Source organism: Bos taurus, chromosome 9 (assembly GCF_002263795.3).
Source record: "Bos taurus isolate L1 Dominette 01449 registration number 42190680 breed Hereford chromosome 9, ARS-UCD2.0, whole genome shotgun sequence".
NCBI lineage: Eukaryota > Metazoa > Chordata > Mammalia > Artiodactyla > Bovidae > Bos > Bos taurus.
Genome location: NC_037336.1, coordinates 40,908,325 through 40,922,112, shown reverse-complemented (window position 1 = coordinate 40,922,112; position 13,788 = coordinate 40,908,325). Strand labels below are relative to the sequence as shown.

At 40.0% G+C, this 13,788-nt stretch overlaps 1 pseudogene across 3 annotated transcripts in view; it reads left to right on the top strand.

The window, feature by feature from the left end:
* The window catches only part of CCDC162P (coiled-coil domain containing 162, pseudogene), a 150,664-nt pseudogene that overhangs the window by 4,891 nt on the left and 131,985 nt on the right, over positions 1-13,788 (top strand). For all 3 annotated transcript variants that reach the window (XR_009495807.1, XR_003036370.2, XR_003036369.2), the window contains exons 2-4: positions 5,969-6,081; positions 6,437-6,572; positions 6,821-7,024. The product of XR_009495807.1 is annotated as a coiled-coil domain containing 162, pseudogene, transcript variant X3 (transcript). The remainder of the gene's footprint in view (positions 1-5,968; positions 6,082-6,436; positions 6,573-6,820; positions 7,025-13,788) is intronic.

Here is a 13,788-nt window from a genome sequence, read left to right as displayed (position 1 = left end):
ACCAGTGTGTTTATAGTCTGAGTGGAAGGAGGAGTGGAGAAGAGATGAAAAACATCAAAGAATAAATTTAAGAAACTGATGACCCTGGGGGAATGAGATGAAGAAACCAGGCAGAGGAGTAATTTTGAGAAAGGGAGGATGGCGTCAGTTCCCTTGCGGTGAATGAATTTTCAGGTGCAGAAAGGTACATAGAATTTTCGGGTGCAGAAAGATAAGATACAGGAGCTTGTGAATGGCCCTGACTCATTCAGAAAGAGGAGGAAGAAGTCAGCATTAGTAAGGTGGACAGTGTGAGTGACACATGAGGAGGTGTATCACTATGGGGAGGCCACAGAACCACTAGTGAGAAAAAAATAGAAGGATGACAGTGTAGTTCACAGAGCCCAGTCGAAGTAAGAGGACATAAATTTATAGTGAGCCCATTCTGCATAATTACTACTTTCACCCCTAAAGATAATTATAGAGTGACTAAAAATTACACATAAAGTCACAGGTATAGAGAAGTTTAGTAAAATGCTAGAGGAAGAAGCACTATCGTGGTCCACCATCTGGGGGTGGGCATGGGGGGAAAGTGAAGCCTGAAATGCATCTAATGAGTTGCAGGTTGACTGTAAGCTAACACAGGCCGGAAGCATGCCCGTGTCCACACACGCACCTTCTATACCTTTTCAATCTAGAAACTCTAGAGCATCTAATGAATAATGAGTTGGCCACACAGACCAGGAAGAGATGCAGCCTACCATATCATGGCTCTCCCTGGCCCCTGAATTGCCCAACAGGGTGTGCAGCTACCAGTGATAGCCCCTCCTCAGCTAATATACTGCCAGAGTTGAAAAATTTGCCACATGGTTCATATTCCATTGCCATTTCACAGTGAGATATATGTCAGCATTCAAGAAGACCTTCTACTAACAAAGGGACATTTTAAAAACATCTTGCTCTTCTGCTTCTTGAACCAGACTTGTGGGGAAGGAGAGAAGGAGTATGGAAAAAGGGAGTGGGGTGAAGGCAGAGTCAACTCAAGTATCTCTGAACAGGACCTCTGTTCCTAGGATCCTGATAGTCAAAGATGCTGATGAAATTACCCAGGAAGTTCTGATATTAACATCTGAGGGCCATCACCACAAATCTGTTTTCTTCCTTGGCTGTGAGAGCAGAGGAAACTAAACTCCTCGGGGCCAATAGGATGAAAGGAGGGTGGAAAGAAGATAAAGAATATCACTTTCTGGCTAGTTCAGTTCAGTTCAGTTGTTTAGTCATGTCCAACTCTTTGCAACCCCATGAACCACAGCACACCAGGCCTCCCTGTCCATCACCAGCTCCCGGAGTTTACCCAAACTTATGTCCATTGAGTTGGTGATGCCATCCAACCATCTCATCCTCTGTCATCCCCTTCTCCTCCTGCCCTCAATCTTTCCCAGCATCAGGGTCTTTTCAAATGAAAAGGTCTTATCTGGCTAGTTACTGACTTGTAAAACTGTTCTTGAAATTGACCAAAGGAAGAGAAATGTGAGTGCTGTATTTTTAAGCTGATTTATGGTATATAGACCCAAAGAGACTTAGAATATCTGTAGAGTCTAGAAGTGGAACATGGGAGGAAACATAACACAAATACACACACACACACACACACACACACACACACACACACATTACCCATATTAGTGTCAAAAAAGTTTTTCAGTTGCCTATTCATTTGTTCAGTAATAATTGCATGGCTACTGCTTTAGTGCCAGGAATTGTGCTGGCTTAGGGAATGAAACATGCAATTAACAAGTGAACAAAGAAGTAAATGGCGGATTCATTTCGATATTTGGCAAAACCAATGCAATATTGTAAAGTTTAAAAATAAAATAAAATTTAAAAATAAATTAAAAAAAAAAAGAAGTAAATCTGCATCTCTAATGTGTGGGTGCCGTGCAGAAAACCAAGAAGTAGAGGGCAATGGGGTAGAGAGGAGCACCCTCTGGTAGGGAGTTCAGCCAAGATCTTTCAAAAAAGGGTTCATCTGAACTGAAATTTGATGAACAAGGAATCAGCCATGCACACAAGCTGTGAAAGAGGTATCCAAGTAGGGAACAGAAAATAGGACAGGGTTTAAAAAGCAAATCCTGAGGCAGCAACCAATAGGCAGCGGCCATCTTCCTTCACATTTTCCTGTGGGTGATACTTTGTGAACTCCAGTATTTCTGCTTTGGTCAAGCACTTTATACAATATCAGTGCATCAGTGGTAATGTTGTTGCTGTTCTGAATGTTGAATACTAGTGAGATGAAATTAGGATTAAGTAAAAGGTGGCAACTGGGAATGTGGGTATGAATTTTAAAGCTCTGTTACTATTTTGCAAGCACGTAGCAGTCAAGTTGGAAAATCCCATGGACCGGGGAGCCTGGTGGGCTGCAGTCCACGAAGTTGCTAAGAGTCGGACATGACTGAACGACTTCACTTTCACTTTTCACTTTTATGCATTGGAGAAGGAAATGGCAACCCACTCCAGTGTTCTTGCCTGGAGAATCGCAGGGACAGGGGAGCCTGGTGGGCTGCCATCTCTGGGGTCGCACAGACTCAGACACGACTGAAGTGACTTAGCAGCAGCAGCAGCAGCAGTCAAGTATGAATTTTAGTGTGTATATGCTGAGCAGCATCCTGATTCTGAACACTAATATCCTATGAAAAATAACTTTCTTAAAGCCCTTCTGCATGAAAGAAAGCAAACCTCACAGTACCGTTCATTTTGACAGTTCTGAAAGAATACAGGCACTAACTGCACAGCAACTTCAGAACAGTTTTTGAAAAATTCTTAGTGAATACTCTTGGCCAGTAACCTCTCTTTCAAGAGTTTTTTTGTTTTTTTTTTTAAATTTTTGAGTAGTTTTAGATTTACAGATGAGAAGGCAATGGCAGCCCACTCCAGTACTCTTGCCCGGAAAATCCCATGGACAGAGGAGCCTGGTAGGCTGCAGTCCATGGGGTCGCTAGGGTCGGACACGACTGAGCGACTTCACTTTCACTTTTCACTTTCATGCATTGGAGAAGGAAATGGCAACCCACTCCAGTGTTCTTGCCTGGAGAATCCCAGGGACGGGGGAGCCTGGTGGGCTGCCGTCTATGGGGTCACACAGAGTTGGACATGACTGAAGCGACTTAGCAGCAGCAGCAGATTTACAGAAAGGTTGCAAAGACAGTACAAAGAGTTTCCAAGTACAAAGAGTTCTCAGGGCACCACAATGCATTGGATTGTCACATCTCCCCAGTCTCCTCAGGTCTGTGCCTGTTCCTTAGTCTGTCTTTGTTTATCATGACCTTGACAATCTTTAGCAGTACTGGCCAGGCAACCTGTAGAATGTTTCCTAATTTGAGTTTGTCAGATGTTTTTTTAGTGGTTACACTGGGATTATAGGTTTTGGGTAAGAACACCCCAGAGGTGAAGTGCCCTTCTCATCACATCATATCAGAGAAAAACGCCACCAACATGACATCATTGGGATGTTCATTCTGACCACATGGTGAAGCTATTAATGTTTGCCAGGTTTCTTCATTGTGAAGTTACCATTTTTCTCTGTAAGGAGTTTCTAAAAAATCAACTTTGAACTACAAAAGTAAAAACTAAATGTACTAATGGGGACTCTAGTACTTGTGCCCCCTATTTCACTACCTCAGGTTTATACTGGTATTGCTTCAGCCTTTTCAATGCATTTTCATCCATACATATGTCCCTATTTAAATACATATATGTATATATACACAGTATAATTTTATATTTTAGTTTTCTATATGAACCATCTGTCATACCCTATGGATATTTTTCTGCAATGTACTTTTTTCACCAAACAGTACGTCTTAGAGGCTTGTCTCTGCTGTTCTTTTTAATGGCTGCACTATACCTTCTTATATACTATGATCTCGCAGCCACCCTCCTATGGGTGCTTGTTGCAATTTTACCCCTATTATTAATAGAAACCATGGTTACTGAACTTTCTTGTTTATGCCTCCTGTGCAGAGATGTGTCTCTTTTGCATAGATATTTAGAAGCTGACTTTCTAAGTTACAGAATGTGCACATTTGAAATTTTTCATAAATCCTGCCAAAGTGGTAATACCAATTTTCCTAATTAGCAAGTTATAAGAAAACCTGTTTTCCCACATCCATTTTAACATTGAATATGCTTGTCTAAATATTGATAATGTTTGTCATGTTTCTATTACAGTGTAAATTGGCATTTTATTTAATATTAGCATGGAAGACTGGCCACTCTTTGTAAACACAACTCTAATTTGACATTCATGTAAAGATCTAGGTTTGGGAGGTAAAGAAACAATATCAAAATTTCATGTCATTGTTAATTGACAAAAGTATATAACTAGAAAGAGATAATTCTGATCCAAATGGACTGCATTTTTGGATATTCTTTTGAAGAAAACTTAATTTAACTGCAGTCCTGATCAGAAGAAGAATCAGCTAGTCCTGCATGGATCTTCCCAGACCTATAATTAAGTCATTGTGTCCAATGCCATTCTCCCCCCAAACACCTGTTTATGAAAATGGCTTTGTATGGACATTAAATACTGCTACTGATCATATTTCTAAGATATGGTTTAAATTGGTCACTGTTCTTTAACTTTATGGTAAAGTGTCAAAAAACACTGTATCCTTTGCTTCTTCTTTTGCTTCTTCTCACTGGCCACACCAAAGAGGGAAGAAGAGGATAGCCATTTTCCCCTATCTCTGTTCTTGTTCCCCTCCATCTCCAGCGATAATGTGTGAGTATGTGGTGTGCGCTCACAAAAGTGGTGTTGTATGTTCCCTGAACTTGTATAGGAAGTTCATGGAAACATGAAACACCTTTTTCCTGGCTTCCCTCATTAAGTTCAGTAGAACATTTTAAAAAGAAACATTTTCTTATGACAATAATGACATGTATTTATCACAGAAAATTTGGAAAATATAGAAAAGTTCAAGGAAGAATATACAGATCACCCATTATTTTATCACCCCAATATAACAGTATTGCTAGCATTTGGTCTATATCATCCTTCCAGTCTTTTTATTCTGTGGGTATACACAAGTAAACTGTAGAGACATTTGGGCAGGTGGGAAATACTTAATAGGCTTACTTTCCCCCTAATTATTCCCTCCACTCTATTTCCCACTCCACTGCCCCTGCCAGTTTTCCAGGAGAAAATGAGATTTGCAATCAGAATAAATATCAGAACTGTCAAAATACATGAACTCAGCCATTCTGGTGAAGATCCAGACACAAGGTAGAGTAAATGTCAAAGTACCTACCCAGGAAGAGAGAACGAACACAGTTGGTGACATTCTGCTTTCTCATCAGCCCTCTGCTAACCTGCTTTGTGTCCAGTTCTCTTAGGGAAATACACTTGTGGACTTTCAGCATTTCCTGAGCAGTTTGTCTCTGTGGGCTATGGTTAGCTCATTGTTCCCGGAGGATGCTGGGCTCTCTGTCTTTACTCACCCTAGCCTGCTGTGCCCCCTTCCTTTCTTCCCAGTGACCTGCCAGTCCAACAGTATGTTTGTAGTTTGTTCAGTCATTCCTTCAAAGTCATTCACTGTAACTTGACGTCACTTTCTATTCCTTTGTGTGTAATTCTGGGTAATTTTAGAAGCCTGAAAGAGTCACAAACCTATCAGAGAAAAGCTATGGCTCCTAGCCTACCCCCTGGAGCCTGGAAATGTCATCTTGTCTGGAACAAGACTAGATTAGAGAGCTTCAGGGTTCCAAACATCTACAAATGCATGGGTCTTCTTTTCATAAAATGAATCATAGTAAAAATAGTGACCTCTAATTTATTTTAGAAACCCAGATTTTCATATGTCAGGTTGAAATGGATCATAATGCTCTTCTACTTGTTCATGTAAATATGCCTTGGATCAAGAGATTTACTTTTGATTTTGTTAATAAGATTGCAAATGTTTATGTAATTCAACTAATGCTACTTTTTTCCTAGAATGAAAACACTAAGGAAGATGACCTTTCAGTGCAACGAGATGAAAATGACCCAGCACTAATAAATCTTAGCCAGTGTGCTAATAAGCCTGTGAAGCAGAAGAAAGAGACAGGGTAAAATGAAATCACTTAATGGTGACTCAAGAAAATGGATTAAACACTGGGAAAAAACTGAATGATTAATATGTCAGTTACAAGTTAACTAAAAAATATTTAAGGCTGAAATAAAAGTAGTGTTATAGCCGACCAGGTAACTAATGTTTCACCCTAGGACTAAATTTTTAATGAGAGTGATTGCTAAGAGAAATTTCTTTTAAATTTGTACATATAGAGCCATTATTTTCCTTCCAGTGGATTTTAAGAGTAGCTATTGTGAAATTAAATAAAATGACTTTAGTATGCTGTATGTGAATTTTCTCAACCACTTTGAGGTGAAAGGCATTTGTTCTGTTTTTCCTGCCTGCTAAAGTTACAGTTATGCAGTGGCCCTACAGCTGCTGGGCTTGGATGACGGGACTGGGCCCAGTAACAGGGATCCTGTCCTGATGAGGGGGACCTACTTGTCCTTTCTGTATCTGCGTCACCTGAGGATCCGGGAGCTGCAGGTATGTGGATGGTCTTGCATGCATCTGAATTGTTTGGTTGTCTGTAAAGGGGGCTTTCCTGCTGCTCCAGTAATGTGCATTTTTACACTTTGTTCTGATTCTTCCATGAAATCAGGCCTTTTGAAGGGTGGTATGTTCCTCTCTCAGCAGTAGGGTTGACCTGCCAACTTCTGGGACCCTAGTAAGTTTCACTGTGTAGGGTGGGCCAGCAAAGGCAGGGTCATGACCCTGTTCTTTCTTTGTTTCAGCGCATCTGCTTAGGAATTCTGAACTATTTTAGATCTGTTGAGCGAACACTGACGATCAACACTTCAGGCCTTACCTTGGTTTCAGGGAGCCTGGTCCCTACCTCAGAAGACAGTTCCTGGGTAAATAAAGCAAAAGGAGGCATGGGCACCTCGCAAGGCCTAGGCGCTCACCACTATGCCCACGGGACACCTGCCGAGCACAGGGTGAGGATTGTGTTACAGTTTTTTTCCCATGATTATCTTGTCTTCTAAGCCACTTCTTCTTAGCACCTGGAATCAGTTAAAATGATGAAGTAACAGGTGGGAGTTTCTAGGAAAATAACTTTTTTGAAAAATTGCAGTGAAAAGGGAAATGGCTTTTTAACCACAATAAATACAGTGTCCACTTGAGAGCAGGACATAGGCAGAGAACATGAAGGCCTGGAAACCACAATAGGAAGGCAGGCAGGCATTTCAGCTGCTGATTTATCCACTTTATAGTGAACAGACCAAGAGGAGCCCTTTCAGAGAACCACATGTCCTTACAGAGAAATTCTTATAAGACCCTCCTTGACATTGCAAGAAGTATTTTTTTTTTTTTTTTTTTGCCTCTTTTCTGTTTTCTAAGCCCCAATTAAAAAAAAAAAAGATTAAAAAATAAATGTAGGAAAAAAACTTGAAAGATACAAATATTGGATTCTTCTATCCCTCCTAAAACCTGCTAGTCCCTTGGTGCTTTTAATATCTCTTGGATATATTTTTATATAATCTCAAAAAAATCATATTAAATCTCATATTAAATCCCTTTCTTTGGGAGTAAAGCTGAAAAATATATTTTCTTGAAATATTGTAGACACTTTTGCAATATGTTCATCTTAATCTCCAGAACGTTTATTCTTGATGGTAGGATTTAATATGAATTTTTCATCTTCTTAAAAGATACTAGCTTGACAAATGTGAAAAATAATATCTACTTAGCTACTAAATAGGTCATATTTTAAATTTGTATGACTGTTGACTTGTTTTATTAAGGATATGAAATCTTATTATCAACTGTTGCTCATATGCAGTCTGGAGTAGTGCTGTCCAGTAGAAATACAACACAAACCACAGATGTCATATACAATTTTCTAATAGCCACATATAAGAAACATGAAATTAATTTTAATAATGTAATCTATTTAAACCCAGTGTATTTAAAATATCATCCTTCTAACATGTAATCAATATAAAGAAATCATTGATGAGATATTATATATTTTTTCATACTAAATCTTCAAAACCGGTTGTTAGTATGCAGCTCATATGTACAGGTATAGTACCTCTCAACTCAGACAAGCCACATTTCATGTGCTCCGTAGCCACATGTGATTAGAGCCTACTGTATTGAATAATTCAGCTCTGGATATTAGAAAACATTTTCTTAGTTTTCCTGCCTAGTCATTTCAAGTCCAACTTACTAAGTAACTGGGAAATTCTTCTTTTTGGTCTTCTTCCCTATCAATTTCCCCCTCCCCTCTCCTCACTGTACACAGATTTCCCTTTTTACCTTTCTTCCTTCTTCCCTTGATCCTAATTTATGGTGAGCCAAGTTCAGTTAATATGTCCCTCAGTGGAACTGGAGAGGAGGGTTAAGACACTTTTGAAACAAACACACCCATAAAACAAACACATCTTTTGTCTTGCTAATATCCAGCCTGTCTTATACCACATCTGGGTGTGTTATTTGCTAATAGATTAAAAAAAGATCTTTCTTACCACTGTGCCCCTCTCCCAGTTTGTTTGTTCTAGGATGGGGTAGGGTGGAAAGGAAGGAGGAGAGGGAAGACAAATCCTATCCTGTCCCATTGATTGTAGGAGGAGTTTCTCAAGGGTAACACAGTTTTTCTTTCCTATGGTCTCACAAATGGTAGGAATAACATCACCCTTAAGAAACTGCCAGCAGGTACTACTTTAGTGTGAGAAACTCAAGGAGGTAGCCTTTCTTCAAGGTCTTTAATAGGACCATGTGATTTAGCTGCACTCCTTGTATGTGGCCATGTCAGCATTTAATCTAGAATGCCCAGACTAACTATGTGATTCTTTCTCATGTAGAGGATGGAAGGAACAGATGCTAATTTGTTGGACTGATCTTACCAGGCCAGGGCTAAGGCTACCTGGAGAAAGATTTTTGGGCTTAGCAGCCAGCAGAAGTAAAGAAGAAGCAACTGAGATGGAAACCCTCTTCCCTGGGCCCAGTGTGTTTGATCCCATAAGGAAAATCTTAGGCTGGTATTAACACACATTTGCTCAATGATAATACCAAAAAAGGAAAGCCCCTACGGCCTGTCATGGGCACTTTGCCACGTGCCTACTTTAGGCATGTGGCAGAGCAGAAAGGGCCCCAGAATTAGAGGCAGCAGGCTTTTCCTGGCTGTTTGACCTTGAGCATGCTTCTTCAGGCACGTAGGCCTGACACCTCATGGCATGTTCAGTATCTGCCTGGATTTGACATGCCGGTATCAGAGACTGTTGTAGCAAGTAGTGGGAGATGAAGCTGCAGAAGAAAAGAGACCATGAAAGGCTAGGCTCTCCTCAGGATATGGAGCTAATTTCAAGATTGGTGAGGAAGAGATAATTTTAAATAAGAAAATGGCACTCCTCTTTGCTTTATAAGTTTCTCAAGATCTTTGCCCAAACATAATCATGTTTATTCCCTTGCTTGAACTGTTCATGGATTTTTCTATTCTCACAAGATAAAGTCCAAGCCTCTTGGTGAAGTGTACAAGGCTGGGTGCAAGCTGGCCCCTGCCAACCTCTCAGACCTCATATCCCCCCTCCTGTCCCTATACCTTCATTCTTACGGACCTGGGCCTGCCCTTCTTCTGAAGGGGCAGAGCTGTTCATGCCTCTGAGTCTTATATATAACTGCCCTTTTGTCCCTCACCTCCTCTCCTTGATAAAGGCTTACTCTATTCAAGTCCATTCAAACATTACCTCTCTGAGAAGTCTTTCTTATATCTCTATACAGAGCTTAGTGCTTCTTCCTCTGATTTATCTACCTACATTACAGCACATGACTCATTCCATGAGCCCATCATTCATTCATTCTCCCATTCATATACCCCACAAATGTTCTGACCAATAAATATACTAGGCACTAGGTATACAGCAGTAAACAAAACTGTCACAAATTCTTGCCATTATGGGACTATTTAATGGAAAGAGACAGATATTAAATAAGTAAGTGACATTGTAGAATGGCTAAAGGTTTGACACCAAGGTTTCTCCAGAAATCCTAGGCCCTTGCAGTTGGGAGGTGCCAGTGGACTGTGAGCAGAAGTGACATGTGTCACTTCAGTCCAAAGCATGTAAGGGCTGACCCATGACCCTCCAGCTCTCTTCCCCTGCTGCAGCCAGTGGAAGGCATGTGTCAAGCCACAAAATAGAAACATCCTAGATCCTTGGGTCACTGCTAGAAGAGAGAAGCCTAGAAAGCAACTAGTCCTGCAGTGAGCTCTGCCTGAGTTAGAAATTAATTTGAAATGTTGACTACTGAGCTTTAAGGTTGTTTGTCACAGAATAACCTAGCCTTTATGAACTGGTAAAGATGGTGATAGAAGCTGTGGTGAAAAATTAAGTAGGATAAGGGGATAGAGAGTTGGTGATAGGATATTGCAGGTGGAAGGGAGATGATCAGGGAAGGCCTTAATGAGAAGGTACAATCTGAGTAAAGACCTGAAGGAAATCAGGAAGCAGACCATGTGACTGACTGGGAGAAGAGTGCCAGGCAGAGGGGAGAGCCAGTGCGAAGGCCCTGAGGCAGAACTGTGTCCAGCAGTGTTATAGGAACAGCAAGGAGCTTAGTGCAGCAAATGAGGTTAGAGAGATTGGAGCGCATTACACAGGGCCTTGTGGATCATTCTGAGGACTTTGAGTGAAAAGAAGAGCCCTTGGAGAGTTTTGAGAGTGATGTGATTTGACTTTTTTTTTTTTTTTTTTAACATCTTTGCTGCTGTATTGGGAATAGACTGAAGGGCTGAGCAGAGACTAGCTACTACATTGATCAAACTAGAGACACTATATCTGAGAAGACGCAGGATGAGAAATGGTTAGGTTCTGTATGATTTCCAGGCTGTTGGGATGTAGAATATGAGAGAAGTCATTGTTGATTCCAAGGTTTTGGCCTGAATATCTGTAAGTTTGGAGTTGCCATCATCTATGACGTGGTTAGCACAAGTTTGTTGGGAAGATCAGGCTCTTGGTTAAGGGCATTGAAACTTTGCCATTCTTAATAGATGTTCAGGTGGCAAAAAGCAAATAGAGAGCTGCATATATATCTTTCACCTGCTGCTGCTGCTGCTAAGTCTCTTAAATCATGTCCGACTCTGTGCAACCCCATAGACAGAAGCCCACCAGGCTCCCCTGTCCCTGGGATTCTCCAGGCAGGAACACTGGAGTGGGTTGCCATTTCCTTCTCCAATATTTTTCACCTAGTAGGTATCTAATAAATGTTTGTTGAACAAAAGAAAGACTCTGTTCATAACAGAATAGTTGTGAGGTCACAAAAAGTCTATGTAAATGAAAGTGCTTTGCAGAGTCTATCATACTGTTCAAATTCAGAAAAAAAAATAGTTTTGATAAAGTATTATACTCTACAAGTGAGGTGGAGACTAGGAGATATTTTTTGTTTTCCTTTTAAAAGATTTAAAATACTGACCCTAAAGATTGAGTCATTCACCGAACAAAGTTTGATGAGTTCTTAGACTGTATTAATATTATTATTAGTAGTAGTACTGTTTATTATTTGAAATTAATGAAAAGATGATTTAGAAAAAGGCAAGTTAGTCAGAGAACTGTTGTCTACATTTCCAAAAGGCCTAAACTTTTTGTTAACAAGTGATAGCAGAAACCAGTAGAGTGAAAAGAGTTAATGATGGCCACCAATTTTCCTATAACTACTATACTCAAATAGTTACCTTGACATCAGTAAATTTGCAGACTTAAAAGCATATGAATTATCCCAAAGGTCAGATTATACCTTAGCCAAACAGGTAATTAGTGCCTTCCTTTTCTTGCCACTCCTCCAAGAATAATATTGAAGGATCAACTTTCTACAACACAAAAAGCATTAGAAGGAAGGTCTTCTACATAGCCATGGAAGAAACTAAAATAAAAAGGAAATATTATAATGACTGAACCATAACTCTACATAAGGTAATTTGGCCATCTGGTCTTCAGGTTCATCTTCTATGGACACAAGCATACATTTCAGACACAGGGAGGGAAAAGGAAAAATATGTATGTCTATCTAAAGGGCTCAAACAATGAAATGGGTATAGGGAAAGTGGGGGGGGGGGGAAGACCATTGAAATAGCTGGTAGCATTAGAGTCAGTGTCTTGACTCTGTTATTGCTTTCCATCAGCTTTAGAACTTAATCCAGTTGCCATTTCTTTAACAGCTCAGAAAATTGTGCTGTACAAGGACACTGAGAAAGGTCTTTTCCAGTGAAGTGCATATAGTAGCATACCATATTAAGTTGTCCCTTGTTTTCCTCAGAGAAGAACTCATTTTGCATAACAGGCTTTAGGAGCTAAATGCCAATAGAAGTCAACATGTAAATCTAAGCAAACTGTTTAATATGTTACATGTAATTTTCTCAGCAGCATTTCTGTTTTCCACTGGTACCTATCATTTCACAAAAAACAATATGTTCACTTTCGGCACTCCTAGACAAAGGAAGCTCCTAATTATCAAAAAGTTTTTGCCTAAAAGAATAGTAAAAAAGTAAACCAAAAGCAACCACCTACCAGAAAAATGTTTAACAATAAAATATCTTCTTGATGGAATATTATGAACCATAGCTATTATTTAGAAATAGTCCTAGTTTTACTTATTAGAATATTTCTGAATTCCAGCTTGAATATTTAAAAATCTATAATTGAATGAGCAACTCATTAAAGAGGAGTCTTTTCAGGGACTTTAAATATTTAATTACCTGGTGTACTTAAACAGGACATAAAAACTGATACAGAGCCAGAGTATTGAAAGGGCCCACAGAGTACACTCCATCCACCTTTCTGATACTGACAATTATCCATCAATACCAGTAATCATCTGCCCTGTTTACAAAAAGTAAATGATACATCTCCTGAGAGCCAGCATGTAATGACTGCTTAAAATTTATAGATAAATGGATTCTAGCCAACAACTTATTACTGAACAAAGTTTTTATAAGAATGAATAGATAGGGAATAAAAGATTGGGACCCATTGGTTCCATAGTTTAAATGACTCGTGAATATAACAACTAAGAAAAAAATACATATATATATATAAAATAGCAAATGTTGGTAAGGATGTTGAGGAATTGTAACTCTTGTGTATTGTTGAAAGTGAAAGTGAAGTCATTCAGTTGTGTCCGACTCTGTGACCCCATGGATTATAGCCTACCAGGCTTCTCAGTCCATGGGATTTTCCAGGCAAGAGTACTGGAGTGGGATGCCATTTCCTTCTCCAGGGATCTTCCTGACCCATGGATTGAACCTGGGTCTCCTGCATTGTAGGCAGACGCTTTACCCTCTGAGCCACCAGGGTTAGTGGTAATGTAAAGTGGTACAACTGCTTGTGTAAAACAGTATGGTGGTTCCTCAAAAAATTAAAAATAGAACTATCTTATGTCTAGCAATTATATCATATGACCAGCTATCCTATGACCAAGGGCAAAGGGAAGCTGCAACAAGATGGTAGAAGGGGTGCAATCACATACCAGCCAGAGATGCTTGGAGGGCACAAATAAAACTTTGTGTGCACCAGGACCAAGGAAAGGGAGCAGTGACCCCCACAAGAGATGGAGCCACACCTGCCTTTGAGTGTTTGAGGGTCTTCTGTGGAGGCGTGAGTCAGCAGTGGTCTGCCACGGAGACAGAGGTTCTAGAAACAGCAGTCCTGGGAGGCACGTCGTGTGGCATAAGTCCTCTTAAAGGATATCTCTGTTAGCGCCACTGTAA